The following is a 5,747-nucleotide window of genomic DNA, read 5'->3' on the forward strand; positions in this document are numbered from 1 at the left end:
AGAAAAGCGCACACAATAAATAAAGTTACACGTAAAAGAGATTTTACATTTTGGTCAAATGTTAAATATCCTATTATCTATGTATAAATGAAAAAAAAAACAAGTTATGAATGTACTCTTTGTTCAGTTTTTTGTATCGGAATTACAAATATTTGTTTTTTGAAATAAATCAATATTCGATTTTGGTATATTGCTGACTGAATAGTTAGGCATATCGTAATCTTCTAAGCATATGTCAATTAATTCACGTTAGGATCTGTAAACTCAACAGTCTATAAGTTGGGATATTTTACAACCACGATAGCTCTTTGTTCCAGCTCGACTATAAAATTCGACTTGTTATTTTTGTATTTCAGTTTTAAATTAATTTTTTTGCCGACGTCATCGTCTCCATAAACCCCCAAGTTGTTGTTGTTGCTATTATTATGGCTTTTTAAAGTATTAAACTAAGTAGCATTTGTTGTCTGTCCGTTTTCTGTGCTTTGTCTGGGCTGTCAGTTAAATTTATTTATTTTTTTCCCCTGCGCTCAACTCTCGCCTCGCATTTTCTGCGTCTTTTTGGTTAATTGGCTAAAAATTTTCTACCAAATTACTTTAATTATGACAGTTACACAGACCCCTTTACAAGTATAAAGGTATATATATCTGTATACCTATAGACACAAGTCTTTCTTTCTTTAGTGTTTAGTTGCGCTTATTGCCTTGGCCGCTCTTCATCTGTCATTCCCCATTCCTCGATTTATTCGCTGTCATCTTTTGGATGCTCTAGCTTTTCAAAATGTGTTAAGTAATTGATGATATTATTGTTACGGCTGCGGCAGAGCCGAAGACACTATTTTGAATAGTGGGTCAGTTGAATAGACTTGCGAATGGCTGGCTGCGATGATTTCGTAATAACCATATAGGCGTGTGCCTGCAAGCGATGAATTTCTTCGTTTCCTTTCTAAAAAATAGGTTACTGATTGCTTTTTATTTTGATATCGCAGCGATAGAACGAGTGAGAGTCAGCGGGAATCTGTGAGTTGCCATTTTATCATTTTGATGTTAGTTAAAAATATGTTTTCCGTTTCGATTTTATAAGCATAAACATCATTTAACCAGCTCGAAAAAATGGGTATAGTGCTAGTGATCAAATAATTTATATATTAATGGATACAAAGAAATATATTATGCGGAATTTTGTCTTTTTGGTCAGTTGGCACAAGCCAAGTTTTTCGAAAGATCCTTATGTGAGCATGCAAATTCGTACATTTCAAAAGTTGTGTTCTTTCGGACATTCGGAAACTGATAACAGCATGGAACATTTGGGCAACTGGCAAAGAAGGATGCTGGTTCGAATCCCAGAATAGTATATGAATGTAGCACGAATATGGCAACTGGCAAAGAAGGATGCTGGTTCGAATTCCAGGCCAGTGTATGGTTGTAGTAAAATACTAAATGATGATCTCTTAAAGTTAAGCCAATTTATAACAATATCCTATACTTATAGTATTAATAACTAATAAAGCAACATCGTTAGTTCCAAAGCTAAATTCGTTATGAAACGCAAACTGTAGACATAAATAAGCAGGGCAATCAAGCAATCGCTCGCCAAAAAAGAGGCAGAAGATATTTAATAATTAGTTAAATTGTAATTAAGTACTTAAACACTTTAGTTTCTGTGTGGCTTGATTCAACTTGCTTAAACGGAACACCTGAGTCTATGTACACATACATGGACATACATATATCGCATATATATGTACATACATATACATATCTCTGTAAATCCGCGATTGAGGCATTGCATAAGCCGCGGCAGTGCTTTAATTGCTGCAGCGAGCATGTTGCATGCCGCACGAATTAGCTTGGCTTGGTGAATGGTTGCGATTGCGTGCGTCGCAGGGATGGGGTGTGGTGTGCGGGGTGGCTGGTTTTATGTGTGTTTTGTGGCCAAAATTGAAGCGTACTTCCGCGTAGCGAGTGAGCGATAAGCGAAATTGAAACGTTTTTTATTTTGTTTCGTTTTTTTTTTGTTTGCTTTTTTGCCAGTCAGTGTGGCACGGGAGCAGCGTTAACAAATTAAAATTACGCATACGCCGCTTTGTACCGACAGCAGCAGCTGTGGCAAGGGAAAAACAAAAAAACAACAAAAAAATCGCGAGTGCCAATGCGCTGGCAAAACTGAACAACTTGAACAACTGCAAACTATAAAACTGAACAACTCGAACGCATTGCAAACGCCATGCTTGGCCGAGCGCAAAACATTAATAAATACCTGCGGTTTAATTCAAAATAATTTGTTTAAACATTTCCTTTTGTTTAACGCTGCCAGTTGCCAATTACCCGCGCTGTGACGTGCACCACAACATTCTCAGACGCCGCCACCCCCGAATCCCGACCCCCGACCCACGACCCTCTATTCGCATTTAATTGTTGAGCCACACACATCTAATATATGCTATGTGTCTATATATACATGTGTACACTGGGAAGCTGGCATTGTTGTTCAAAGAATTGCAATACATAAATTGCACGATGAGTGATATACATCGCCAAATCGAATTGCAAATTGGCAGCGGGCGGCGTGTGCACATGCACAAGGTCATTCAGGGGGCATCAAGCGTAAAGCCTAGGCAGTTTGTTGAATTGAGTTAAGTTGAGCTTTCACACGCACACGCCTCACGTACACAAAAGCTTGACAGCGTGCGCATTGCTGCAGGCGAAAGCTCACGCACACAGTTACACAAGCACACACACACACAAACACAGGCGAACACAGCTCACACATTTAGGCTAATCTATTGCGTTGAGTCATTTCGATGCAACTGCATTTAATGTCATTTAGAGTGAAATAATGTTAATCGCATGTCCAATTTAATGACTTTTAGCACACCGCTCACGGTTCGCAGCGATTTGCGTGCATTTGGCTTGAGATCAGCAAATAAAATAAACACAAAAAAATGAATAAAAATAAGAAATATACAAAGCCAAGCCGTCAGCACGAAGCGGGCATACTCTTGCTGCCCGACGAGTACTCAACACAGCGGCAGAGTTATTATGCCCGCCGCCAAGTGGGTATATGAAGAAAAAAGAAAAACGTCTGTATTTGGCATGAGGAGGATTGAATACCCTAAAATATATATATATATATAGAGGCATTTGTAATAAGACCAATTCTGTATTTAAGGCTTAACGATGATCATGAGATTATAGAAGAAACTCAGAAGTTCCAAGTTTCACACATTTCACATTTACCTATTTCTTGAAAAAGTTGTAATACCCTCGGCAAGTGTATAAAAACTTTAATTAAATTGCCGCGCGCATTGAAATTGAATTGAAAATCGGTTTTGTTGCGCTTTTTTATGTCATGATTAGCGCGACTCTTTGCCAACTGGACCCGGAGCCAGGCAAGATCTGTTTTGACTTTGCGCAAATAAGCATTAAATCTCACAGTTTTGGACCAATGCCGATCGCAATGTCCCAAGAACCGAGCCCACAAGCGAGTGACAAACCCGAAACCGAAACCAAATCTCAAAACCCTAAACCGAATGTGTGCGGCACCATAGCGCGGATTCAAAGCTAAAGCTGAAGCTGAAGCTGGAGCGGGAGTTGAAGTTGGAGTTGGAGCTGTAGCTGGAAATGAAGCTGGAGTTGGAGCTGGTCGCGCTTTGATGTGCGGCGTGTTATGTTATGCGCTCTGTGGCGGTTCTCATTTGAATTTTTATGCATTTTGACAAGACTTGAGGGCAACAGCTTTTGAGGCGGCGTGTGGTCAGCGTTGCTGTTCGTGTTGTTGTTGTTGTTGTTGTCATTTTTGGTTGTTTTGCCAGTTTGTAGAACGTTTCATTTGTCTCAATCAACAAACAACAATCAAATTGAATGCAGCGCGCTTTGATCTTTGGCTTAACATGGTTTTTCAATTTTCGAGCATAACTTTTAATAGCTCAATTCATTGCGCTCCTTCGCACATTGCAGCTGTGAATACTCTACTCCAGTTAATGTTAGTTAAGTGCGCTAATTAATTTGCTCTTGATTTCTTGTTGATTTTCGCATTCCCACGCGTCCACTTCGCCAATCCAATCAAAGGCAAAGGCGAGTGTCACATTTAACTTGAGGCTCAAACATTAAAGATGACAAAAAGCCAACAAGTTCGCTTTGCACTTAAGAAATCTGATAAAAAGGGCAGCAGCAGCAGCAGCAGCAGCAGCAGCAGCAGCATTTCAGCCACATCTACTGCTGCTGCTGCTTCTCCCGCTTTGCTTCTTTCTCATTGCACTCGTCACGTGAGTTTTAGCGCAAAATGCTTTGAACGATTGAATGCATCTCAGATGCAGAAGATCGCGAAACGAGTACCCAGAGTTAAGACGCAGACACAAGACTCAAGACCCGAGACCCGAGACCCGAGACTCGACAATCGAGACTTTGTCCTCGTCTTGCGTCTTGGGACCACTCAAAAGAAGTGTCACACACAATCCGCTTGCATTTTGGCATTTGTCAACTTTCATGCGCTGCGCTGCGCATGCGCAACAGCAACAACAGCAGCAACAACAACAACAACAACAATAACATCGTTGCCTGAAACAGTGGCGGCATCGACTGTATAAGCCGCTTCTGTCCCCGGTTCTGGTACTCCGGTTCGCCGGTTCAGAGCTGCGGGCGCTGCTCACTTTTGTGTCCTTTATCTAAAATGCTTTTTGCGTAAATTGCGTATTGAGTTTAAATTAAATTTGCCAAGATTAAGATAAGGAATTGCAGTTTAAGCTCACAGCAGCAGCAGCCGCAGCAGCCGCAGCAGCAGCAACTGCTGCCTCGGGATTGGGAACGGCTGCTGCTGCAGTGCGTCGCGGCTTTTGGCTGCATTGCTGCGCATTGGCGCGTAACTAAAAAGGTGTCTTAAACGTTTCTTTCCAACCACTAGCAAGAGGGCAGTTCGGTGAGCAAGGGTAGCGGCAGCCGCAGGTAAGTAACAGCAGCATCAGCAGCGGCGACAGCGACTAAGCGTGCAAAGGCATTTGCTCTGCGGAAAAGATCGATAGGAAAAGTGCATGCCATAAAACTAAGCGTGAATGAGTGCGCAGAGGTGTCTGCCCAACACAAATAAATCACTTGGCTAAGCAGTTTATCATTCATACGCATGATTCATGAGTGTATTCAAACAACTGTGCAGTCTTCAATGAGTGTTAATTCGACTAATAGGTGCTGTGGTTCTTAGAGTCAAGTGCCAAATCGTAGCTACAATACGAACGGCTATATCCTTTTCGAGGATATTATAAAATTGTGACGTTTCCGAGTCTTTTAAGTAAATATATTCAACAGCTGAGTCGTTATATGTCAGATCGAACCAATATATTATCTTGCTACCAGAGGTAGGAGTTAAAGTTAGATATGAGAGCTTTTAGCAAATTACTTGCAACATCGGATAACTATAACTACAAGGGGCTATATATGAATTAGTCGAAGAATTGTTTTTGTGAATTAAATTGGTTCATTCACAACTTTTATTTCCAAATACCAATTTCGCCACAACCTGTCACAGTTTGGGCAACGGCTACTGTGGCTACGCAGCAGCTGCTTTACTATTAGACCAACTCACGCACGCGTACCATTACACACTGACACACACACACACACACACACACACACACACACATTCTCACTGACACACACACTCAGGAAGGCGCTTCTTCTAATTACTGTGACCCTGTTGCAGGGTTCGGACTGTGGCTACTTGAGTTTTGTGCGCATTCATTGGATACATTTCTTAA

At 41.1% G+C, this 5,747-nt stretch overlaps 1 long non-coding RNA gene across 1 annotated transcript; it reads left to right on the plus strand.

The window, feature by feature from the left end:
* Nucleotides 1-462: 462 nt before the first annotated feature.
* On the plus strand, nucleotides 463-1,510 carry LOC116652092 (uncharacterized). The gene is made up of 3 exons (XR_004305092.2): nucleotides 463-635; nucleotides 987-1,017; nucleotides 1,082-1,510. It is a non-coding gene; the product is annotated as an uncharacterized lncRNA (long non-coding RNA).
* Nucleotides 1,511-5,747: the final 4,237 nt, after the last annotated feature.

This window comes from Drosophila virilis, chromosome X (assembly GCF_030788295.1).
Source record: "Drosophila virilis strain 15010-1051.87 chromosome X, Dvir_AGI_RSII-ME, whole genome shotgun sequence".
NCBI classification, from domain to species: domain Eukaryota; kingdom Metazoa; phylum Arthropoda; class Insecta; order Diptera; family Drosophilidae; genus Drosophila; species Drosophila virilis.